We start from the raw sequence: 27,856 nt of genomic DNA on the forward strand, positions 1-27,856 counted from the left end.
TGAGAAGCACTAATATAGACCACACAAGATAAAGGATTAGAAACTGTAAACACTATGAACTTACATTACAATGATAATAAGTAGAAAAGAAAGTCCTTCCAGGCAAGGAATTGTATGAAGATAATTACTTGTGCATTTGGTTTTATGGTTTTTCCCCACACACACTAAATTACGAAACATACCTTATACATATTTATATCATCCACCATAAGCTAGCACTGGTCTTGGTGGTATCAAAGTTAGATGTGTTCCATGGAAATGAATTTAAAAATACAAAGCCAAGAAATAGCCTGGAATAAGGGGAGATAACTGAGTGTAGGTGTGGACAAGCAGAGGGAAATAATGCTGGATGTGGCTAAAGTATGGGATGTTATGTTTATATTTTATGCAATAGGCAACCATTGCCTATTAATAGGAACCACTGTAGATTCTGGAATAGTAAAGTGACGTGAAGAAAGGCATGTTTTAGGAAGCTGGTTTGGTAGCCACTGTACAAAATGAATTGGAAGAGGAAAAGACATGATGGCAAGGAGTATTTTTTCATCAGGATCATACATTTTTTCCTCCCTATAGAATAAGAAAGTCCTCCATCGAATTTGGACAAGATCCCCCTGTCATAGGCATTTGTCTGAGAGGAGTAACATCAAGATAAAGAAAACTATAAGAATGAGCATATTATATATTCATTATTTACCCCAACAAAAATCTTTTCCCTTCTCTTTCAGTTCCAAGCCCTCCTGTTAATTCACTGCTCTCAAACTCTTGTTCTCCATGGTCTGTCTTCCAACCTGCCCCCATCTTCTCAGCAGCCCAAGTTCTTCCCCTATCAATGAAGATTACCTTTTCTTATTTCCTATCCTGTAACTCTCTATGCCTGCCAAAATTTCTAAATGATAAGAAACTATTCTGTAAGAATTTCTCTGCTAAAGGAGAGGAGAAATGGAAAAGCCTTTCATTCCAGTCAGGGTCTGTCTCTCTTCCCAGACACATAAGTAGCTATCAATTTTGAAGATAATGCTTCAATTTTAGTGTTAAAAAAAGAAAACTGGGGGTTAAGAAGAGAGAATAAAATGAAAACAGGATAGAAGCCATGTTCCTGCAACGCAACGTTGGAAAAGATGAACGAGTGAAAAACACAAGGACCTTGGAGCTGAAGTTGAGTTTATCTGCTTGTGTGTCCCGAGGACAGAACCAGGTCAGAACGTCCCGCTGGGATTTATCTGTCCTGGACGGGAATTACCCTGGGTAAAACTAAAAGCATTTAATGTAGGGCATAGAACAGCAATGGTTGGAGAAGCCCCTCAGGTTTGACCCTTAATTAAGCCAAGTTATTTACATTAATAAAAGATTGTCCAAAGCCATCCCTGTCAAAACTATTTAAATTACTCTGCACTTCTGGCTGCAATTACACCAGGAAGCAGAAGCTAAGAAGACTTAGGGGAGTGACCCAAATCACGTGACACGAAAGCTATGAAGGAAGATAGACCTTCCGTCACAGAGGTGGCGGAGCAGACTTGAGAGAGCAAGGGGATTTTAACAACCTTCATAGTGCATAAAGATGCACACCTTCCGAGCCGGCCCAGTGGCATAGTGGTTCAGTTTGGCGCACTCCGTTTTGGTGGCCTGGGTTCAGATCCTGGGTGTGGACCTACACCACTCATCAGCCATGCTGCGGCGGTGACCCACACACAAAATAGAGGAAGACTGGCACAGATGTTAGCTCAGGGCTAACCTTTCTCACCAAAAAAAATAAAATAAAATAAAAAGATGCACACCTTTACTTAATGTAAATTGAATACAAGCACTCAGATTCAGTTAAGTGGGGGTGTTACGATGAAATCCAAAGCTTTTTAAATGTTACCTAAAATTTTTGGATGAAAACTCAATGAAAAGGCAATTTATTTACAGCAGGATCATATGTATGAAAAATAAAACTCTTTTTTAAAAAATGCTTGAGAATGCCATCTCTCTTCTAACCATTTGAATTCAAAACAAGACCTATTTATTGGAATTGAAAGCACAGTGATATTAATATAAACTATAATTTGGTCCCTTTTTTACTCATTCATAGAAAATGCCTAGCACAGTTCAAGGTAACAAGGATACCACTGCAAACAATGCACAGACACAGTTCCTGTCTTACTAGATTTTATATTCCAGTAAGGGAGATGGAGTGAGTGGGGAGAAGTAAGCAGATGACCATAATTACACAACTATGTAAATTCTAAGTGTGAAATAAAAAAAACAAGTGGCTAAGATAGAGAAGAATTAGGGGATGAGTTTAAATAAAATGGTTAGGAGAGGCATCTCTAAGAAGATGACATTAAAGCTGAGACCTAAGAATGAGAAATTGTCCATGCAAAGAGTGGAGAGAAGCTCTCTCCTGCCAAGGCGACAGCAGTGCATAGGCCCTGAGAAAGGAAAGAGCTAGACGTGTTCAAAGATCTAAGAGAAGACAAGTGTGCTGGAGCCTGGTGAGCAAAGAGGACGGGCAAAGGCTGAGGCTAGAGAAAGAGGCAGGGCTCAGAGCATCAGGGCCTTATGAGCTATGCCGCTGAGAGAGAGGGGAGAAAAATGAGCACAGAAAGATGCGCTGTGGATTCAGGAACTTCAATGTTACGGGTGTCGTTCACTACAGTAGGTTCAGTAAAGCAGTATAGAAGATTCAGCACCAACAGTCTCACTGGAATGAGGAGGAGAGATAGCCAGTAAGGAAACAGAGACACATCTCTGACTCTCTCAAATTCAGCTGTGAGGGGAGAGTGCAGGATGGGGAGATTGCTGGAGGGAATATGGGGACCCAGAAGGTTTCGGGGTTTTTTCCAAAGACAGGAAAGACCAGAGCATGTTTGTGCTGACAGGATTGGGAAGGTCCAGGGGAGACAGAAATGTTTACGGGAAGCATGGAGGAGGTCCAGAGCACAAGTGAAAGACTGGATATGAGGAGAGGCAAGAGAAGAGGAAAGATTGTGCAGATACAGGTCAAGGTGTGTATACACCCCTTGTACGTGTGCAGATACAGGTACTGGCGGAAGCTTTGGAAACGCTGCCCTCTGCTACACTCACCTCCTCTCAACCTCAGACTCTCTGAGCTACTCCTCCATATTAATTTACTCTTTACCTCCTAAAACTCTTTCTAGATTTAAACCACTGACACATCCTATCTGCTTTAAAATTCCTAAGAATTTCATGTAAATGTTTATTTTCCTAAACACACAAGTGTTTGCAAAGATTGCACTGCCAAATCAATACAGAGATTATTTTTAACAAGTAGTCCTACAATTTTGCTTATACAATATAATGCGATAAGCAAAACATTTTAGAACAAAAGATAAATTAAAGGTGGCCAAGGAAAAAGTAGCAAGATCTAGAATCACTACATATAGTTTTCTATATATTTTTCCCCAGTATCTTTTTATTATATTATCAGGGTCTTGATACTCATTTTCCCATCCATGCCACTTCGACTTTTTATATCAGTGTGGCATTCAAATTGTTTCTTGGATACAATATCCCCAATGCTTTAAAGATTTTATTTATTTTATTTTTCCCCCCAAAGCCCCAGTGGATAGTTGTGTGTCGTAGCTGCACATCCTTCTAGTTGCTGTATGTGGGACTCGGCCTCAGGATGAACGGAGAAGTGGTGCCTCGATGCACACCCGGGATCCGAACCCGGGCCACCAGCATCGCAGCGCGCTCACTTAACCACCAAGCCACAGGGCCGGCCCCTCCAATGCTTTATAGAAGGTGTCTCTTCCCTGAAAATCTGTGTATTTATATATTCCTATATCCCCTCATTTACTTTCCATTACTAAATTAAGAAAGAAATAATAGGAAATGTAACATAAGCATATTACTGTGCCTTGTCCAACTGGATAGATCATTTTCGAATATAGTAGCAAATACTGTTTTAGTGTAAAAGAGTTTTTTAACTTCTCAAATCCAAATGCGCTAAGTTATTTTAAGCTCTGCTGCCATCAGTCAGTGGCCTGGTGTGGAAGAACATAAAACTTAGATAAAGCTGGAGTGGCTGGAGCAATCCCCACAAATCACCAGTGAGAAGCCTGCTTGCGGCAGTGGTGCAGACTGAAAAGTCCCTCTCCCCCCACAAAACCCATGAAGAAGTTGACATGGTGTTAGAGCTAACAGTCCACTGTTGTTCAGCCATCCGTCATCCCACTGGACCACCCAAGCGGGAGTCAAGAAGAAATTCATCTTCTACGTTGACATCACACAATGTCATTTTTTATTTATGGGCATTGGTAACTTCCATTTGATATCAAAATTAATCCAGAAGTTTCTAGGTAAAAGAAGCAGTAAGAAAGTTTCAAAGAAAGTTTCAAATATCTCTAAATGAAGGAAAACCATCTAAGCTCTAGGAGCATTTCCAACCTTCTCTAGAATAAAAGCATTTCTCCTATAGCAGGAGCTTTAGGTAAATAATTTTATTTGTTCAACTGTTCCTTTCTTCACTGAGAAAGATCTGCCCACCAAAGTTATGTCTGGTTTCACAAATCCAGGTAGCAGGCTAATTTTAATAACTCAAAACTTTTCCAAATGCCATTAAACTCAAAATGACATTCTACTACATACACACCAGAATGGCTAAAATTAAAATTAAGATAAATGCTGGTGAGAACGTAGGGCAACATGAACTCCCATATATTGTTGATGGGAGTATAAATTGATAAAAACCAATTTTTAAAACTGTAAGAAAATTACTAAAGCCAGTGGTGTGCCAGTAAATGTTTAACTGATTTTCAGGGGAGTGATGGGGGGTGGAGGGTACTGATTTGTAGTATTTGCCCATCTCCATGGTGTAAATACTCTCCTGATGGCCAGTTTTAAGCTACCAATGTGACATCACTGAACAGGAACTTGGGAAGAGATGTGCAAAATCAATTCTTGTGAGGCTGGTGGTACAAGCCACTCCATCTTACCTTTGACTAGAGCTGAACATACACCCTCCCCATAACCCTGAGCATCTCCTCCCAATTATAATCCCAAAAGAGATGTGTACATATGTTCACCAAAAGCTACACACAAGAATGTTTATAGCAACAAAATTTATGAAGCCAGAAACTGGTAAAAACCTAAATGTCCATCAATAGGGGAATGAATGAATCGTGTTGTATGCATACAATGGAATAACAGTCATCAATGAACAAACTACTACTATACACAACACCGATGAATCTCTCAAACACAATGTTGATCCAAAAAGCCAGACACCAAATAATAATGATTCCACATGTATAAAGTTTAAAAACAGGCAAGACTAATCTGTGGTGGCAGAAATCAGAATAATGGTTATCTTTTTGGAGTGGTCACACCTGCAAATGGGGACAAAGGAGGCTTCTTGAGCTGGCAGTGGTAACACAGGTGTGTCCATTTCGTAAAACTTCCTTGAGCTGTAAACTTATGATGGTGCACTTATTTTAAATTCATGTTACACAACTATATAATAAGTTTACTTAAAAAAAAAAAACTTTTCTGACATAGCAAGTATGGAGTTCATTTTCCTCTGTGGTTCTCCCCTATATTCTCCTAACTGTAGCTGCCTTTTAAAAAGAGGACAGACTTTACTGGCACAAAAACAGACACACAGATCAATGGAACAGAATCGAAAGCCCAGAAATAAACCCACACATCTATGGACAGCTAATCTTTGACAAAGGAGCCAAGAACATACAACGGGGAAAAGAAAGTCTCTTCAACAAATGGTGTTGGGAAAACTGGATAGCCACATGCAAAAAAATGAAAGTAGACCCTTACCTTACACCATACACAAAAATTAACTCCAAATGGATTACAGACTTGAATGTAAGACCTGAAACTGAAACTTGTAGAAGAAAACGTAGGCAGTACACTCTTCGACATTGGTCTTAGCAACATCTTTTCAAACACCATGTCTGACCGGGCAAGAGAAACAATAGAAAAAATAAACTAATGGGACTACATCAAACTAAAAAGCTTCTGCACAGCAAAGGAAACCATCAACAAAACGAAAATACAACCTAACAATTGGGAGAAGATATTTGCAAACCATACTTCTGATAAGGGCTTAATCTCCAGAATATATAAAGAACTCATGCATCTCAACAACAAAAAAACTACCAACCCAATTAAAAAATGGGCAAAAGACCTGAACAGACATTTCTCCAAAGAAGATATACAGATAGCCAACAGACACATGAAAAGATGTTCAAAATCATTAACTATCAGGGAAATGCAAATCAAAACTACAATGAGATATCACCTCACGCCTGTCAGAATGGCTATAACTAACAAGACAGGAAACAACATGTGTTGGAGAGGATGTGGAGAGAAGGGAACTCTCATACACTGCTAGTGGGAGTGCAAACTGGTGCAGCCACTATGGAAAACAGTATGGAGATTCCTCAAAAAATCAAGGATAGAACTACCATATGATCCAGCTATTCCACTGCTGGGTATTTATCCAAAGAACTTGAAAACACCAATTTGTAAAGGTACATGCACCCCTGTGTTCATTGCAGCCTTATTCACAATAGCCAAGACTTGGAAGCAACCTAAGTGCCCATCAAGGGACGAATGGATAAAGAAGCTGTGGTATATATACACAATGGAATACTACTCAGCCATAAGAAACGATGAAATCCAGCCATTTGTGACAACACGGATGGACATTGAGGGTATAATGCAAAGTGAAATAAGTCAGAGGGAGAAGGTCAAATACCGTATGATTTCCTTCATTAAGTAGTAGATAATAACAACAACAAACAAACACATAGGGACAGAGATTGGATTGGCAGTTACCAGAGGGGAAGGGGGGAGGGAGGAGGGTGAATGGGATAATTCAGTACGTGTGTGGTGATGGGTTGTAATTAGTATTTGGGTGGTGAACATGATGTAATCTATGCAGAAATAGAAGTATAATGATGTACACCTGAAATTTTTACAATATTATAAACCAATGTTACTGCAATAAACAAAAAATTAAAAAAATAAAAAAATAAAAATAAAAAAATAAAACCATGTATCTGGTAAAAAAAAAAAAAAAAAAAGAGGACAGACTTTAGAGATAGACTGGATCTGCCACTTACAAGCTATGTGACTCTGCACAAATTACCTAACCTTTCCGAGCCTCAGAAATCATTTTTATGCACAAATCATAATAATATCTCCTTCATCAGTATATAATGAAGATTAAAAAATAACATAGTAAAGTGCCCCTACAGTACCTTTTCTATAATCCATTATCCTTAGAGTAGCCAAGATAATCTTTTTTAAAGAAAATATACATCTTATCATATTAGTCCCTTGCTTAAAACTCTCTAAGTACTTGGAATAAAACAAAATCCTTACCATGGTCTACAAGGCTCTACATGGCCTGGCCCCTGCCCTCCTCTCTGACTTTACCTCTTACTACACTCAATCTCACTCCCTGCACTCCAGCCGCACTGCTTGTTCTTGTTCAAGCTGGCTGTTGCCACAGGGCCTTTGCACATGCTCTATCTCTGCTTGGAATGCTCAGGCCCCACATACATGCTGGTCCAATTCCATCTCCAGGCAGGACTTACATCAAATGTCATCTTCTCAGAAAAAGGCCTTCCCTGAACTCTCAATAAAGTAGTCTCCGCAGTCACTCTCTATCCCATGACCCTGTTTTATTTTCAATACTACATTTATTGCTAGCTGAAATTACCCCAATGCATTGTCTTTCTCCTATCATGCTGCCTCTCACCTCAACTAAGCCAAAAGAAGGTAGAGATACTGTCTGTTATTTGCTACTCTACCTTCTAGCACTAAAAGAATGCCTGGCAGAGAGTAGATGCCCACAAGATAGTTGTTGATTGAAAGAATAGATTTATGAATGAACAATAGATACCACCCCCTCCCCCAGAAAAAAGAGTCAATATTTCCTTCCAGGATGCCCTCAATACAATCTGGATTGGAGAGGAAGAGAGGACCCCTTGGACTATCCCCATACCTCAAAACAGTTTATCAATCTGGAAGTATTTTAGGAAGACTTATACTGACCACATTTGCTTCTTGAACCATTCAATCTTTATGTGACAATTCTCATTTCCTTCCTATGAGAGACCTTAACTATCAAGACAAGTTCAGGAGTCACTCAAAAGAACAATGCAGTGGACCACCTCGCCATGGTGAAACGCACTCATCTGATAGGATTAAAACTTGAAATTGTAATTACTAAAGACACTGACTCCCAAACACAGGAGGCTGCATTAAGCTAAGACATAACTGCATTACACCTTTTAGAGGGCTGTGCTCAGGGCTCTTTTTCCCCCTGGGATTTCAATGCAGAAATCCTAAAATCCTTGCCTTCAGCATGGCTCCTTTACAGGCAATTCGTCTTGCTACTCCTGGGAAAACAGATCTTTAAAATCCTCAGTCATTTTCCCAGGTGTACAACGAGCAATCCTTTCAGGACATCAAAAATATTGTTCCTCTGCATAGCCTCCTGTCTACTGCTAACTGTTTTCTTTTCTTATTGTCTAGTCTGAGGCTGAAATAATTCATTAAAATTAAAACCAATCACCAATATGTAAACCAAATCATCAGAGAGAGTTTTTTCAATGTTTCTCTAAGTTGAATATTTAGATCTGCCCTATTCAAAATCACTTACGTTTGAAATGGTTTAAAAACACTTTTTTTTTTTAATATCCTCTCGTTATTTTTTGTGTGTGTGTGAGGAAGATCCGCCCTGAGCTAACATCCATGCTAATCCTCCTCTTTTTTTGCTGAGGAAGACCAGCTCTGAGCTAACATCTATTGCCAAGCCTCCTCCTTTTTTCTCCCCAAAGCCCCAGTGGATAGTTGTATGTCATAGCTGCACATCCTTCTAGTTGCTGTATGTGGGACCCGGCCTCAGCATGGCCGGAGAAGCGGTGTCTTGGTGTACGCCGGGATCCGAACCCGGGCCACCAGTAGCAGAGCTCGTGCACTTAACCGCTAAGCCACCAGGCTGGCCCCTAAAAACACTTTTGATTTAACTATCCCCAGAAGTATGAGAATGATATATAATCATCCTACCAAGTTATGGAGGCTGGTATATAAAATTGAATGTCACCTAATTAACTTGGGAGCCTTCAGAAGGATTGTTGTTTAAAACAACAAAGAATTACACCTCAAACTGCAATCTTTAAAAAATGAGCTTATAAAATAGTGTTTTAACTTAATCTAACACAAGAGGAGTTGGCTTCCTTATAGCAAATATAGATGGAGAAGGGATGGGAGTAGGGTCGGAAAGGGTGCAGAAGAGAGAAGTGGAAATATACAACAAACGATCTGGAAAACTTATGGCCTCAGCTTGGTGGGGGTTTGTCTGCTTTGGAGAGAATTAGTAGTAGAGGAAGAAAGATGTTGATGCCTTTGATCAATGAGAAGTCCTGGAGAGGCGAGACTTACACAGCTCAGGGTTAAAAAGAGATTAAAAACAACACGCTTAGAGGAGACGGGGTGGCAAAGAGAGCCAGAAATTTTTCAAGTGGTGGGAGCCAGCAAACACAGGAGCTATGAGCCATCTCTAACTTCTCACACTTCATTCAGAACTTTCTTCAAACTGCTGAAACCATGTCACTTCATAGCATTTGGGCCAACTTTATGAAATATTTTTAAAACTGACTCTCGAAGAATGAAATTTCCCTTCAATATCATAATTAAATAAATATTGTTAAAAGGAAACTCATACTGACTTAGAAATTAGATCATTTCTTTCCTCAAGAGGCAGCCTTATTTTATAGTCCAGATGGCAACGCTGACCCTATTAACACAAATTAAATTGCACACATCACCTGAATTGCGCCACATAGTTTTATCCAAGAAAAACAATGAATATTAGCAGTCTGACTCTACACAGATGCTTCTTTTCCAATAAAAGAAAGAAAACTCAACAGAAAAGATGAACCTTAACCTCTTACATTGAGATCTGAATCAGCCATGTAATTGCTATGTAAATATAAAAATATAATTTTTGTATCAAATATCTGTAGGAGAAAACCAAATTAAACCTATCACTCCAATTTCAATTGCTTTGGAGAATGATGTCACTGATACAATAAGATGGTCCAGCACAGTCAAAAATTAATTTAAATGAATGAAAACGTGTTTATTTCATTCATGAAATCCAACACACAAAAGAAGTTCTCTTTAACAATTTTAAAAATGTATTTCAGTTGGATAATAATCATGATGAAAATTATTCCTTACACAATCGAGGGTGAGAAATTCTATAGAAAGAATATTACAAGAAAACATCTACACAATCAGTAACATGAAATTCTGACAAAGTCAAAGCAGATGCAAAGAAAAGAAATTATGGGGCCAGCCCCATGGCCTAGTGGTTAAGTTTGGTGTGCTCCGCTTCAGCAGCCCAGGTTCACGGGCTCAGATGCCGGGCATGGACCTACACCACTCGTCAGCCATGCTATGGTGATGACCCACATACAAAATAGAGGAAGACGGGCACAGATGTTAGTTTAGGGCTAATCTTCCTCAAGCAAAACAAAAGAGGAAGATTGGCAACAGAGGTGCCGCCTCGTGGCTTAGCGGTTAAGCATGCGTGCTCCGCTACTGGCGGCCCAGGTTCGGATCTGGACGCACACTGACGCACCACTTGTCCGGCCATGCTGAGGCGGCATCCCACATACAGCAACTAGAAGGATGTGCAACTATGACATACAACTATCTACTGGGGCTTTGGGGAGAAAGAAAAGGAGGAGGATTGGCAATAGATGTTAGCTCAGGGCCGGTCTTCCTCAGCAAAAAGAGGAGGATGGGCATGGATGTTAGCTCAGGGCTGATCTTCCTCACAAAAAACAAAAAAAAGATTGGAAACAGATGTTAACTGAGGACGAATTGTCCTCGGCAAAAAAAAAAAAAAGTTAATTTGGCAATATCCATGAATAGTGACTGACTACAGGTGGATGAAAAAATCCACATTTGCACCTCTTATTTTATAGCAATGGTCCCACGATTAATCTAACAATGGACGTAAATTTTAATAATTTTTTCCATAAGGCAAAATGCACTCAGAAAATGACAAGAATCAAACACTAGATTCCAGTTCCATAATTTGGAGCACAACAGTCAAAACACTACCTAGAGAAGCTATGTAGGGCACCGGTTAAGAATGTGGACTCTAGGGCCGGCCCCGTGGCTTGGTGGTTAAGTGCGCGCGCTCCGATGCTGGTGGCCCGGGTTCGGATCCCGGGCGCGCACCGAGGCACCACTTCTCCGTCCATCCTGAGGCCGAGTCCCACATACAGCAACTAGAAGGATGTGCAGCTATGACATACAACTATCTACTGGGGCTTTGGGGGAAAAAATAAATAAATAAAATCTTTAAAAAAAAAAAAAAAAAAAAGAATGTGGACTCTGGAGGTGAACTGCACAGACTCCCGTCCTGCTTCTCTGGCCTGGGCCTTGCCCAGGTAACTCAAGCTCTGCGCGCCTCAGTGTCTTCACTCTAACACAGGGATAATACTAGCAGCAGCAGCACTAACTTTATATACAGACGCTGCAGTTTCTTTCAGCCATTCATTTCCTAAATTTACCGCAATATAGAGCCAGGTTCTTCCCTTTACAGGACAGAAAGGGGTCTTTATCAATAAGCCCAGTGTCCACCAGGGTCTCAGCAATAACTTTATAATAACTAAAACCACAAGAGATGGTAGGTAACTAAGAAGGCCAAGCCTTAAAAACAACCCCATGAAGTAAACATTATTATACTCATTTTCCACATGAGTAAGCTGAGGTTTAGAAGTTTAATTCTCCCAACTGCATGGCAGCTCTGCTCTTAAAGCCTAGTCTGTACCACTCTAATACCACCCTGCAGTCATAGCGCCCATAGATGTTTTCATCCCACAATAAAGGTGTATAAAGACACTCATATTTTTATAATCTAGCGCAGTGGTTCACAAAGTGTGATCTGGGAACCCCTGAGGGTCCTCAAGACCTTTTCAGGGAGACCATGAGGTCAAAACTATTTTCATAATAACACAAAGACATTATTTGCTTTTTTTATTCTCATTCTCTCACGAGCATGCAGTGAAGTTTTCCAGAGGCTACATGACCTGTGATGTCACAATAGATTGAATGCGGAAGCCCATATAAGGATCCAGCTGTCTTCTATTAAGCCAGACATTGAAGAAACTTGCAAAAATGTAAACCAATGCCACTCTTCTTGCTATTTTTTTCAGTTTTAGAAAATAAGGTTATTTTTCATTAAAATGTTATTGATGTTAACATGTAATGGGTTTGTTATTTTTAAATAAATTATCAATATGTATTTGTTAATTTTCTCAGTTTTAGGTTTGAATACACTAAATATCTCTAGATATACCACACATGACACTAGACAAAAGCTCGTTGGGGGGCCTCAATAATTTTTAAGAGTCTAAAGAGATCATAAGAACAAAAGTTTGAGAACCTTGAAGAACATGCATAGTATTTAAGCTCTTATCATTACAAGAGACTAGGCGAGGACACAAGATAATAGAAGCAGTGATTTTCAAGGAGCACCTAATTTAGCTCGACAGTTATCTGGGCACCCTGAAATCGAGTGTCATTTCTATCACTCATCCACCCAAACGGAAGGCATTTTTCCATGATGAAAGACCGTCCAAGAGATTTCTGCCAGGTGATATTGCGTGATTTTATTTATTGTGTAGGAGTAGAAAGGGATACAAATTAGGAAGTGAGAAGTTGAATGGTTTTATCGTGAGATTTGATTGCGTGTGTTTTAATAGGAGTCCATATTTTAAAAGATTCTCAAAGAATCCCTTCACCATAGTACACTGAAAGAGAGTGAAGAATTAGCTTACCCCACACTGTGATGAGCCTTTAACTTTAAAGAACAAGAAGTGTACATGTATTTATGTTATAAAAATGTGACCATAATGAAATTTTATATAATGTATATTATATTGTATATCATAGTATATGTTATGAGATATGTATAGATAGAGATAGAGATATAATTCAAATAAACAAGTCTGACAGAGAAGAAATTAGGAGGTTCACTTGATCAGTGTGACAACTTTCTTGATATATGAGTAGCTATCTGAATGTTCAGAATACAAAATACAAACTAATATCCCTATATATAACATGTATATTTAGATGGTGTTTGTCAGTCTATCTTCAGAGTAATCATGGAAGATTTTTAGAACAAAAATTTTTTTCAATTTTTTGTTTGTATTTTGGTTTTTAATCTTTTCTGCTTTATTCCCCCTGTGTATAGAATGGTGGAGCATAGGAAGAAATAATTCTCACATACTTAGACCAATGCTAAATGATTGAAAAGCATAATTACCACAGCCTTCAAGAATGATAATGATGATGACATATCCATCAAGATGAAAATATATTAACAAACAATGCCAAGTGCTAAATAAACTCCGGCACATCCTTACACAATCTACCGCATGACAGGGGTGTGGGAAGAAGACGGGAGCAAAAATACTTGTCACCTTAATAAAACAGGCTCAAAATACTTTACACCATGCATTTGGACTCCAAAATTTCTTAGATTGGCTATTTGAAACTAATTTCAAACTAATTTCAAATAATCATAAAAGAGCAAAATATGTGAAAATAATAAGAAAAATCATGAAAAACAAACATGTGCCAAACAAAACGCCATAACCTACCCCTCGGCCACAGAGAAAACACAATCAAATGCTGTTGAGTCTTCTGTAAAGTGATGTTTTTAAAGCAGGTGGTGGTGTGGAGGAAGGAAAGAGATTTGACTGTAATATTAAATGTTATTAGAATTAGCAAGCATTAGGGCCGGCCCCGTGGCTTGGCGGTTGGGTGCGTGCGCTTCGCTGCCGGCGGCCCGGGTTCGGATCCCGGGTGCGCACTGAGGCACCGCTCCTCCGGCCATGCTGGGGCCGCGTCCCACATACAGCGACTAGAGGGATGTGCAGCTATGACGGACAGCTATGTACTGGGGCTTTGGGGGAAAAATAAATAAATAAAATCTTTAAAAAAAAAAAAAAAAAAAGAATTAGCAAGCATTAGCCGAAGACTATTTTTCTCTTTGATTTACATAAAGGTCAACCTCTGACTGAAAAATGTGAGTCACAGGTGGGATATTTAATTTCCTCGATGACCTCTAGTGGTCACCCAGGACACACATTGGCCTGTGAAATAAGAGCTGTTTATATTACAAAGTACAAAATGATCAAACAACAAGAAGGATCCTGAAAATGTCCTTTAAGATAACAGAAATTTTCACTTGATAAAATAAATCCAGAGTATATCAAAACACTGAAAATGCATGCCATTAATTCTGAAATTCTACTTTTAGCAATGTGTCTTAAAGAAAGAATTTGACAAGGGCTCAAAAATGTTATGAATAAGGAGGTTTCTTTGAGGATTGGTTAACAACAGAGTGTAATGGCCAACCATGCCAATTGGTTAAACAAATTATGGTACATCCATATAGCAACATATAAGAATAATAATGATGACATATTAATCAAAAAGAAATGTATCAGAAAAATATTGTTGAATTAAAAAGCACGTTACAATCAAGGTAAAATACCACAACTCGATACCATCTTGGCTAAAAAATTGTGTGTGTGTATTTGTCTAGAAGATATGTAAGAAATAATCAAAGGATTAGAGGTTAATCTTTGGATGGTGGAATTATAGATTTCTTAGACTAATTAATTTCCTATTTTGTTCTATAATAAACTAGTATTACTGTGTAATAATGAATACATTTTTCATAAAAATTAATATACATAAAAGGATATTGATCCACGAGATTATAGCCAATTTCATACAAACATTATTATTTTTTTTTTTTTAAAGATTTTATTTATTTATTTTTCCCCCAAAGCCCCAGTACATAGTTGTCTGTCATAGCTGCACATCCTTCTAGTTGCTGTATGTGGGATGCGGCCTCAGCATGGCTGGAGGAGTGGTGCCTCGGTGCGCACCCGGGATCCGAACCAGGGCCGCCGGCAGCGGAGCGCACGCACCCAACCGCTAAGCCACGGGGCCGGCCCCCATACAAACATTATTAAAGAAGCATTTTTCCTGATCCCAACCAGACATATCTATGACAGACTGACTTTGCAAATAGGACAGTCTTTCTGACTCACTCACATGTTTTTTCTTTCCCTCTAAAAAATTGAAAGACAATGCAGTATCCCATGCACGCTTTTTTCTTAGATCTTTATTTTTTAAGCACATCTTAATTTACCAAAACAAAGAAGCATGCCATTGATTTATTTTTATTCTTGAAAGAATAAAAGGTTTTTATCTAGATGATTTTATAATAGAGTAACTTTAAGTTTAAAGTTAAATATCTAAAAATACTTGACCATTCTCTTCCACCACTGTCAAATTACTTAGAGCATGCGTTTCATCTTTTACGTAATGTTGGAAAGAATGATTTCTTGAAGGCATCTGAAAGCAACAGCCAGTAGAAGCCTCTGTGGGAAGAGCAGACTTTGTCAGGATTGCAGGTGTCTGGATGAAGAAAAACTTGCTACACCTGACTGATTACAAGTAATCTGAGCAAATAACAGATCATCGGGGTCCATTTCTCTCTAAATAGACCAGCAGACACCCAGAAAGTGAGTAAATCCGACTCATGGTTTAACAGGCTGTGTTTATCCAATTGTGCATAGCAATAATGTTAAAGTATTTATAACATTCAACTATTGAACTCCAAACCAGTTATCATTAGGGTCAATTCTGGCCCTGGTGAGTAATTCTTTATTCTGTTGTCTCTTGACCAGTTTTATTGATTTGGGAGGAGTTGAAATTTAAAACCAATCAGCACTTGCTTCCTTTGTTAACAGGACCCAAACTAATAGGGACCGTTGAAATTAACGGATGTTTTCTCTTCAGTGCAACTTCCTCATCTACTAACCCTCTTTGTCAAAACAGCCAATGAGCCAAACCACAAGATAACCACAGCTTGCCTCTGGCTTCTGGTTGAAGTGCTTAATTCGAGTGCCCTAAATACAGAAGCACAAGAAAAGAACCTGTGCCATCCAGAACTGCCCTTAAGCAAACGGCTAAATTATTTAGAATCAGCTATATTCATCAGAAGAATGAATTCATCAGAAGAAAACCACAACACTTTAACAGAATAACTTCAAACCAGAGCTACCAAACTTGCACAAAACCGTTAAGTTAGACCTGGAACAAAGTGAAACCAGAAACACCACTAAACTTCATTTCATTTCTCTGGCCAAGTCACTTAACTCAATCAACTTCAGCCTCACTTCCAGTAGACACTTCCTTACCTGGACACATTAGCTCAAAGTTGTAGGAAAAAAAGATGGCAAATTCCTAACAGTGTCCATGCAACTGACACAATATCTTTAATCACATTCTCCAGAATGCAACCTGCCCACAATCTGCTTTTTGAATCACAAATTACCTAGGGTGAGGGGAAGCAGTGAAAAATTTATATCATTTAAGCTCAAAGAAAATTTTCTTTGACAACTTCCATCTGGCACATTGCATTTGACAGTGGCAATCCTCATTCCCTTGTATGCGTATGATGTAATTCATCATGACTGGCGTGATCCAGGCAAATCATCTCAAAGGAGCAGTCTGCCGAGTACGCCCCATGGGAAATAATTTTTTCATGGGTAATGAATGTATTATAAATATATGTTATATTTCATGTTCCTTGACATGACATAGCCTGGAGCTATGACATGCAAAGCATTTTTGTCAAATTATTTAATTTTTGTCATTTGGCTAGTGAGTAATAATGTATAAAGAAATATTCTAGTATCACAGTTGCATCACCATGTGTAAAATACGTAGATCATGAAGCCCAGGCTGGGTGTGGAGTGGGGGAAGGAAGAATTATTAGAAAAATAATTTATGCTCGAATATTGTATAATTCTTTTTAACTCTTCAGAGACGTTTTATATAATATCTCAGATAACTGGAGTCAAATTAACCAAATTGTATGTCTCTACAAACCAAATTCATCAAGTAAATATTGGACTCTTCAATTTACCCATTGTTTTAGTTATCTGTGGCTGTGCAACATATTACTCCAAAATATTAGTGGCTTAAAATAAACTGTGACATTTATTATGTCACAGTTTCTCTGGATCAGGAATCCAGGCACAGCTTGGCTGGGTACTCTAGCTCTGAGCATCACTAAAGGCTTCAGTCATCTCAAGATTCTATTGGAAAGTACTCACATTCAAGCTCATTTAGGTGGTTGTTGGCAGGATTCAGATCCTAACAGGTCATTGGACTCAGTTTCTCATGAGCTGTTGGCTAGAGGTCGCCCTCAGTTCCTTGCTACGTGTGCCTCTCCACAGAGCATCTCACAACATGGCAGGAAGCAAGAGAGAACACAAGAAAGAGAAGGCTAGCAACCCCAAACAGAAGTGATATTCCACCACTTTTGCCATTTTCTGTTCACTAAACGCAAGTCATTAGGTCCAGCTCATACTTGGGGACGGGACTATACAAGAACATGGATCCCAAAAGTGGGGTTCATTGGGGGTCATGTCAGAAGCTGCCTACCATGTTCACTCACACCTTTATTATAAAAATGAATAGGCCAAATAATATTTTTTACCCGTATAATTAATACATATGAAATCATGATCTCTTGCTAGAGAGTCACACAAAAAGAAAATGATTTGTTTTACAATAAAGTCAGCCAATATAATCAGCAAAGAGTCTAAACTTATGTGAAAGGAGAAAGTAAAGGTAGCAATTGGTAATATAAAATAGATATCACTTTCGTAGGATCACTCTTTTTGGTTTTTACCTCAAACATTCGTGTCACATTTCTTCCTTTCGCTGGCAAGACGATGTCAAAATGAACATTCAGTGCTGAGAGAAGCAGTGACCTTTTAGCATTTAATGGTTATCAGCGACAGGCTGACTACTGAAATGGGTAGTACGAGTGTCAAAAGTTCAGACTGACAAGCAGCTATCTCCATTTATAACTAACAGAGCAGGATTACCTCTACTTATTTAATAAACATACAGTCAAATAATATACAGATGTAACACTAATATGTCCATATAATAATAATGAGTTAACATTGAGTCCTTACTGTGAGCCAAACACTGTTCAAAAGCACTTAAGTACTTAATATATGTATTCACATATATAGTTGTTAATGTATGGAAGTCTACACATAAACTCAGGAAACTCCTATTAATTGAAGGCTATCAATATTATTGATGTATTTATAGTGTATTTATAGTGCAACTAGATGAACATTACTCAACTTTTTCAAAGTCTACCATTTCTGCCATTCCTCTTCGATCAGCTGACACCCACTATGTAATAAAAGATGTCAAGAAAATTACAGACTAAGTAGAAAGTGACTCTGCCTACTTTATACTCAACTAGATTGGTTTACACACATTTTGAATTTGATTCTTTGAAGAGAATAAAATAGTACACTTGGAGAGTTGGTTATTTTATTTCTGCTCAAGGAAATTATTTTTAAATTCACAGAATTGCTTTTTTAATCCTGAGGTTATTTGTTTCTGCCTTCATATCAATACCTACACCTGCTTAGAGAATGCATGAATGCTTTTTCATTTGCTTTTTCTGGTGCAAAATTTACATTGATATTATATAAAATATACACCGATATGTACTGTAATTTTTTTTGAAGTCAAATAAATGCTATATCATCAGCTCTAAATGTTGATTGAATGCCTACTACATTTAAGGTGCTCTACTAATGCTGCTTTAAATTTTTCCATTTTTTTAAATTCTACACTGTTAAAAAACTTCAATACTAATGAATTCATGTGTTGATTTTCCTTAAATAGCAGCAAAATAAGAAAAACAAAAGTTAGCCTCTTGTAGATTATTGAGACTTCTAACAGGCAAGCTCAAAAATGCACATCTTACCCCTCACCTTGAAGACTGGCTAGCTAGTGAGTTGTAGGCAATCAATCATAGCATCACCTTTTCTCCCGCCATTCGTAACTGGTTGTATTATGCATACATTTTTTTCTTCTCAACAGGAGCCATTTTACTCTGAACACCATCTGTGTTTATACAGAAGACAATTTCTACCACTACTTTCTTTTGCAAAAATAAAAAAATATATATTACTATATTCAACATTTCCAGTCATTTTCAGATTACTGAAATAATGAATTCCTATTTAGTAAGGGGATAATCCTGGTTTTTCCCTGCTCCTCTCAATGAAACACTTGGAGATGCACTTTAACAGATGTGACTGCTCATACAATGTTGAAGAAGCTTCCACATTCAAGGACAAAAGCAGAAAAGAACATTTCAGAGAATGAAGAGAAATGATTCTCTAGGGAAGTCAAAGATATTAGTACAGAGTGTAGAATTAAGAAGATAAAAGAAACACCTTTCCAAGATCTGGTGAATTTTATTGCAGATATATTTCACTTAAACATGGCACCTGCTAAAATGAGTCAGAGATGAAAGAAGTTAGCCCCTCTGGGCTCTGATTTGCCATTTAGTAATGATGAAACAGTGTCATCAATTAAAAATCAAACTAAAAGTATAAGCTGACTATTGAGATTGTTCACAAACTAACAGCACTAGAAATCAGAATCACTTCATTATTTACAAACTAGGTCATTTTAAAATAGCATAATCTTAATGAAAAACTCAATAGCCATTTAAAATGTCATCTTTATTCTCATTAACCATTCTTTTCATATGCACTCGTACCTCTTCCAAGATATTTTTCTGTTTCCTTTCGTTGAATTTATGGTTTCCATGACTAGGTAAGGTACCACCACCACTGTTTAAAGTTAGATACAAAATCCTTTTGGGATTGATCCAAATTCCTAATCCCTTAAGTCTCAATTTCTGAGATTTCTGGATCAATGTGTGGCCACATACTTATAGTTCCTTTAAGTAATCTTCAGCAGTTCTAAAGCCCTTCCCTAAAAAATTAAATTCAGAAAAAAGAAAACTTTAATCCTGACAACTTGTATCAGACATAAACACAAATAATGTCCTCATAAACAGCACTCAACAAATGTTGATGTTATTTTGAGGACACTCTGTCACTTTTTTGAAAGGCAGCAAACAAAATTGGCCAGGTGAGAAATTCCTCTATTCCTTAGAGTGGGTATCACATCTCTACATGTACCTACCTGTGTCCAATAGTCAGAGGGTAGTAGCAATACTTGACATTTGTTTGGCAATTTGTCATTTCATATACAGCATCTCATTTGATCCTTATAAATCTATCATTAAATAAAGTATACACATTTGCATATTAATAGTTCCTCGCCCTCTATTAAAGCCTATAAAATACCACTATACGAAATATATTTTACTTTAAAATATATATATTTTTTCTTTTTAGCAAAGTAGGCATTCCCTGCTTATTAGTCTTTTGATATTGGCAATAAAAGTTTGAAAATGGCCACTTTAAACCTAACGCAATTTTTTTTCTGTGTTGATGTAAGGGGTGTTCCTTCTTTCAGCCAGAGATGTGACTTGCATTAAACATCTTAAAAACATCCCCATCATGTGGCCGTCCCAGTGGCACAAGCGGTTAAGTGTGTGCGCTCCACTGCGGCGGCCCGGGGTTCGCGGGTTCAGATCCTGGGCACACACTGACGCACCACTTGTCAGGCCATGCTGTGGCGGCGTCCCATATAAAGTGGAGGGAGATGGGCATGGATGTTAGCCCAGGGCCAGTCTTCCTCAGCAAAAAAAAAAAAAAAAAGAAGAGGATTGGCAGATGTTAGCTCAGGGCCGATCTTCCTCAAAAAAAAAAAAATCCCCATCAGTAGAACTATACATCTAACTAACATACAGGAGAACTCGTGCCAGAAACTGCTTACTCTGATTTTTAATGATCAATTTCAAATTTTCCACGTTTAGTTTCTTTTTTATTTTCCTCACTTGCATTTTCTAATTGACTTCCCATCTGACTTACTCTTCAGAAAATATACCAAGAACTCTCATCAGCTCATACTCCAACTTCAGTGTTATTTATTTATTCTCAATTCACATTTTTGTGGGAGATAAGCAGAAATTCTCTAGGTTCCTTAGTTTTTATGGATGTGACAATTTCTTCACTGACTCTAACCTGTTCCTGTTTTAACCTTGCCCCTGCAACCAGCCTGTGGGTTCAAATAAGGTCCCTTTTCTTATAAAAATTCTCTTTTTATTAGTATTTTGGGGGTCCTCAACATCACCCTGAGGTGATGCTAGGAGGACTCAGCATACAATCACACTCACAGTTGAGATTTATTACAGCAAAAGGACACAAAACAAAATCAACAAATGAAAAAGGGGCATAGGGCGAGGTCCAGAGGAAACCAGGTACAAGCTTCCAAGACTCCCCCAGTGGAGTCACATGGGACACACTTAACTCCTGCAGCACTGAACTTTGAAGTGCCATCTCCCAGAGAGGCTCATTAAAGACTCAGTGCTCGTGGTTTTTATTGGGGGCTGATCACATAGGCACCCTCTGTCCGGCACCTACCAAGTTTCCAGACTTCCAGAAGGGACGCAGGTGTTCAGCATAAACCACATTGTTTGGACGAGCACTTTAGGCCCAGGGAGCCCCTCTTATCAATCAGGGTGGTGGGAACCCTCCAAAAGTCCAAGTTTCCAGATGAGAGCCAAGAGCCAACCCTGCAAGCTGGCCTTTCTAAGGATAGCAGCCTCAGGCCTGCCATATTAACTCTTTTCTGAACACTGGTCTGTTAACCTCCACTCTTGAGCGTCTGCCCCTCCCTTCACTGTTCCTAGAAAGGTTGGTGGGCAGAGCTACGTAACATAGTATTGACAAGCAATGCTCTAGATTCCAGTATCCTGGGTTTGGAGACTAACTCTGACATTCATTTATAGTGTAATTTACTTAACCACTCTGAACTTCGGTTTCCTCATCTATAAAGTAGAGGTAATAATCATAACCAACGTTAAATAATTTATCCAAGGTCACAAGGCAGGTGATCAATCAGGAATTCAGCCCCAGGGCTGTGTGACTGCAGAGCCAGATCTTTGGCCATAATATTGGTTTCCTAAAGGAGAAAGCAATGACATATCTAATGGGAGGTACGTTTTCTTGATTCAGATATAGTAAATACGCTCTCACCTCACTCCTTTGGCCTGGTCAGTGAATGCTCTGAAGTTCAGCGGTTAGTTATTCTCTGCCCTTCGAGGCACACTCTGCACTTGATAAAACATGTCTTAAGTAATTTTTCTCAGACTTTGAAGCAAAATTCCTGCAAAGGTTTTGTGATCCCTGTTAGTAATGTTAGTGGCTTGCAGTTTCTCAACCTTTAATCATTCCTTTAGAACAAGTATTGATTTATAAAGTTACAGATAAGAGTGTTACCACAATAAAATTACATTGGATTGGTTATTTGGATTTCTGCATGTGCAACTGAATAATTGCACAAGCATGTTGGAAAAGAAGGCAGCAGGAAAAGAGCAAACATGAGATGGGTTGACTCCATAAGGGAAGCATAGACATGAGGCTACAGAAGCTGAGTAGGGCTGTTGAGAACAGGACATTGTGGACACCACTCATTCATAGGGTCACCAGGAGCCAGAGCCAACTTGACAGCACGTAACAACAAGTGAAAGTAGCAACGCAGGAAGTTTCCAGAAGTCCTGGTTGTGAAGAAAGGAGGCCTAGAAGCATTTTCTCTCTTGAACATTTTCACCTCTTAACTGTTTACTTTAGTGAGCCTCTCCACACCCTCCCCGTGCCCAGCCCATTCACACCAACCCACTATTGACATAAAGGGAGGTAGGTCAGGTTATTGAAGGTCTCTTCCACGTGTCACTGTCCCTCTATGTATCATACCCCCAGGCCTAGCCCACACTCCCTGCTGGCACAGCTAACTGGTACAGTTAGTCTGTGACAGTTTTAGTTTAAGTAGGTGACTTATAAACATGAGTTATTCATGAAGAGAACATGCACAGCCTTGACCTACTAAGTTCTAGCCATAGTACAAGTTCTTCTCCTCTTGATTATATTTCTGTCATAAATCCCACTTTTCTGCAGATGTGAATCTCCCACAAAACTCTACTTTGGGGATTATGTTCCTACCAACTAGCCATTTGGTTTCATTTCAATCAATGTATTACTCAGCTCCTTACCCTGGAAAATCCCTAGTATGATGTCATTAGTAATGAGGGGTGTTGAAATAATTTTAATAGTAATAATTAGAATGTCAATCATACAAATGATTTACTTTGTCTTATAAATTAGAATAGATTCAAGGTTATCCCTGGGATAGCACCACTCTCTCATTCACTTGTTTCCTGTTTTCTAAAATTGGAGGAAATAGTTGAAGTTGCAGGTAGAGAGAATTAGACACAACCTACAATTTATTTTTCCTCTGCCACATCCCTTAGTGAGCCATCATTAATGATATGCCATTAATAACTATAGCAATTATGAATCATTATAGTGTTTTTGGTGCTCATATTGTATTTGCTTCCATTTTAATTTTAGTTTTACCCACGGATGAATTTTTATTAAGAAAGGACAGATAAAGAGAACATATCAGTGCATCTATATCATGGGTTTTCAAATATCTTCTAGGTAAAGGAAAAAGGAAAACTTTTTTCAGAGGAAGATTTTTGTAGAACCCCAACATATAAAACAGATAAATGTGGAATTGCTCTAATTCAAACCTGGGCAGAGGACCAGGCTGACCACTTAGCCTCTAGCTGCTCCCCTTTGGTAACACCTGAGGCACATCCACAGAACCCCAAGGTTCCACTGAGATCATTTGAAGACCAGTAATCTCCACTGACCTGATACATGAGCCATAATGATGCTGTTGACATTGACTGACAGTCCAAATGACCAAATCAAATGAAGACCAAGTGATGACGCTGGTGATATTAGCCATGATGCTCTTCATGTGATGGGTTACAAATCCACAAACATTTTTAATTAGCAAGAAGATTTATTTAACAAGAGCACAATGTTCACTGCAGCACCATTCACAATAGCCAAGATATGGAAACCATCTAAATGTCCATCAACAGATGTATCGATAAAGATGTGAGATACACACATATATATATACACACACACACACATACACACACACACAATGGAATATTATTCAGTCTATTATTCAGCCTTTAAAAATAAGGAAATCCTACCACAGGCAACAACGTGGATAAATCTGGAGGATATTATGCTATGTGAAATAAGCCAGACATAGATACAGATACTATATGACATCACTTATATGTGGAATCTAAAAAAGTCAAACTCATTAAAGCAGAGACTGGAGGGTGATTGAAGGGCAGGAGGGAGGAGGAAATGGGGAGATGTTGGTCAAAGGTACAATGGTGTAATTGTCTATCGTACTTGTTGCTTTATTTTTCCATAACTTTTTCAGAGGGTCAACATCAGAATAGGTCCATTTGAGTGTGCTGTGGTAGGAAAAGAACATGTTGAAATAATCCGTTTTCATTGTTTGAAGTACCTCTTCTTACTCTGCCTTATCTTCATTATCTTTTTATTCAAGGCCTTGATTCAATTGTTATGAAATTGATTCAATGAGTTACCAAAAAAGAAAGATGTTATATTTTAAGCAATTTATAAAATTAACCACATACCAAAATGTATCAGGAAAGAATATGTGTCAAAGAAGGATTTGTTCTAAAATTAGAATCTTTTGCATTTGGAAGTCAGCAGATTAGAAAAACCGTATTGAGTTTAGTATTCTTCATTATTTTTCTAAGATCATTCTTTTCTCCAAACTATATGGTCAAAACCTTGGAAACAATATCAACATGCTTCTCAGTGTGTTTTTTCCTCCCGCAGTACATCCTTTCTATAGCCTACTTCACTCCACACTCTGGGATGTATAAGCAATCCCCATAGAAAACAAAGATCCAGCTATGCTTTGTACTTGTCAATTTTCTAATACAACTGTTTCAATACACATAAGATAAGAGAAAAGAGGAAGAAAAATATTTCCCTCTTAGTTTAAACCTTGCTTAGAGAGTAGACAGGGGTAGGAATCATAAATTATGAATAAAATTTAAAATGCAGATGGTAATTCTGTCAAGGTATATCCAAATCTTCCTAAAGGTTATCTCGCTCAAACTAGGGACTTTCTATCCTTTTTCCACATTCACTTTTCAAATGGTCAAAGCAAGAATTATTCATAGTGTGAAAGAAAATCTTTGAGAAGTGCTTTGTATTTTAATTTGCAATTCATCCTTGTTGGGGTTTATCTTCCTGACCCCAAAGAAAAATTCCATTTCAGAAGAAATAGACCATGGCTAGTTAGTAAACACCTAAAAAGTAGATCCTGAATTTTGCTAGCAAAGTGATAACTGAATAGTAAGTGCTCAATATATACATTTGTTCAATTAACTAATTAATATATCGGACTCTTAAGGATTTCCCTCTCTCATTGGCTTCATGACAACACATTGGATGGGAAAGAAGACACAAAACACTCAAGCCTAAGCTTTTTCCCTCTTCCTTCTGAGAAGAAAAAACTTCTCCTTCATCCTTAGAGTTACTGGAGAGAGTCTTTTTTCCATTTGATTCATCTCCCACTCTCTTTGTGTATTCTTGCTGGTCTACATACACATTACTAAACTCTCCATATGTACAGAGATATATTTTAGATTAAGATGTAGACGATTTGTCTTGCTGTAATATTGGACTGTTAGCCTTTTAAATATTGTTGTTTTAAATTATATATTTGTTTATATCTCAATTCATCCAAAAAAGGGTTTGAAATGTCTTACTCTCCTAAGTCCTTTGTATACCTGATTTAATTAATCATAGCCAATACTTTCCCAGGCACTGTGGGGTTTAAAAACATGAAGAACAGGGTGTCCCTGCCCTCCAGAAACTACAAATCCAGTAGAATAAAGAGATATAAACAAAAATCACTCTGAAGAGATGGACTCCTATAACTGATATAATAGTCACAATAGGTCTACAGATAAAATAACTATGAGAGTACTAGGAAGAAAAGAGTTACTTTATCGGGAAGTCAGCTAAAATACATGGCCATTCTACTTCTATGACCCTGAGGGCATTTGCCAGTACTGATTCATCTCCATGTCCCCCATCTTCTGCATCAGAATATAAACATTCATGTTTATAAGGATGATTTTGAATCATCAAGATGTGGTTAAATTATTTAATTATTTCTTCATACTAAAGTTATAAAGTATATATTACAGTTTTCAGGATTTCCATATAATTAGGTTGAAATCAAATCATTTTTAGCTCAATGTTTACATTTCAGATGTCCAGAATTGTCATTTTTCCAGAATACCTAATTCCTCTAGGACTCTGGATAAGCTGAATGTGGCTGTGTATTCCTATTCTTTCACTTGATGCTTTAATTCTTTTGAATATCATATCTTTAAATAAGAATTGTCAATAGGATTATACACATTGCCTAATACAATTCTGGCCATATAGTAGTAAACATTCAGTTTTGCTGATATGTACACAATTTTAAGTATCTCAATAAGTATTCATTGTTTGTGCAAAATTCAGTGCAATTCTGATAATATTCAGAATGATATGCATTACATCTCATTTCTAAAGAGAAAAAAAATCTAAATACTCTTCAATAGGAGAATAGTTTATGGCACATAAACACAAAATATAGTGCTTCCTTTAATAAAAATTGAGATACATTAATATATACTTAGATGAGAAAGTATCTGCAAGTTTTAGCTTCTGGCCAAGATGGGATAACAGAAACCAGATTTATACTGTCCTTCCCCCCAAAAGAAAACAACTCAAAAAACAGACAAAATATATAAAACAATGGTTTTCAAGACATTGAACATTAGGCAATGAATGACAATAATCCCTGAGAGACGGGTAACAAATCCTATGACCTTACTGCAGAACATTTCCAGGCCATGGTACAGGGTGGGGGAACCCAGATGGAGCTCATTAGCTCCCCTTGAGATAAGAAGACAGATCTGGGAGTCTGGGAGGCCAAGGAGGCTGGAGTTTGTAGGGCAAAGTACCATAAAGTAGAAAGATGCACAGAAAGAAAGCTATGAAAATTGCAGAGTCCTCCTCAAGTCTTCAGCTGCATACTCACCAGTACTGACATGACTGTCTACACAGAAAATCCAATGGATTCTACAAAAAGTTACTAGAACTAATAGATCAGTTTAACAAGGTTATAGGATCAATATACAAGATCAACATACAAGAATCAAATGTATTTCTATACACCAGCAACAATTAGAAACTAAAATTTATAATTGAAAAAAATAGCATCATATCCCATTACCAAATGGGATTTATGCCAGGTATGCAAGGCCAGTTCAACATTTAAAAATTAATTAATGTATACAACACCAAAAGTACACCCAATAAAAGCAAAAATCAACAGGTGGGTCTACATCAAACTAAAGAGCTTCTGTACAGCAAAGAAAACCATCAGCAAAATAAAAAGGCAACCTACATAATGGAAGCAAATATTTGCAAGCCACATATCTGATAAGGGGTTGATATCCAAAATATATAAGGAACTCATACAACTCAAGACTAAAAACAAAAAAACAAACTAATACTCTTATTCAAAAATAAGCAAACGACCATTAGACATTTTCCAAAGAAGACATACAAATGGCCAATGGGCACAGGAAAAGGTGCTTAATATCAGTAATTATCAGGGAAATGCAAATCAAAATCACAATGAGATATAAGTTTACATCTGTTAGGATGGCTATTATCAAAAAAACAAGAGATAACAAGTGTTGGCCAGGGTGTGAGGAAAAGAGAACCCTAGTATACTGGTGGTGGGAATGTAAATTCGTACAGGCATTATGGAAACAGTATGGAGATTCCTCAAAAAATTAAAAATAGAACTACCATATGATTCAGCAACCCCATTT

General features: G+C 37.9%; 1 long non-coding RNA gene across 1 annotated transcript in view; it reads right to left on the reverse strand.

Annotated features, from left to right (window-relative positions):
• The window catches only part of LOC147912344 (uncharacterized), a 170,723-nt gene extending 153,176 nt beyond the window's left edge, over positions 1-17,547 (reverse strand). The window contains exon 1 of the long non-coding RNA XR_015550013.1: positions 17,199-17,547. This is a non-coding gene — a long non-coding RNA (uncharacterized LOC147912344). The remainder of the gene's footprint in view (positions 1-17,198) is intronic.
• Between the last annotated feature and the right edge of the window lie 10,309 nt (positions 17,548-27,856).

Source organism: Ceratotherium simum, chromosome 36 (genome assembly GCF_057802395.1).
Source record: "Ceratotherium simum simum isolate JZ-2026a chromosome 36, ASM5780239v1, whole genome shotgun sequence".
In the NCBI taxonomy this organism is placed as follows: Eukaryota; Metazoa; Chordata; class Mammalia; order Perissodactyla; family Rhinocerotidae; genus Ceratotherium; species Ceratotherium simum.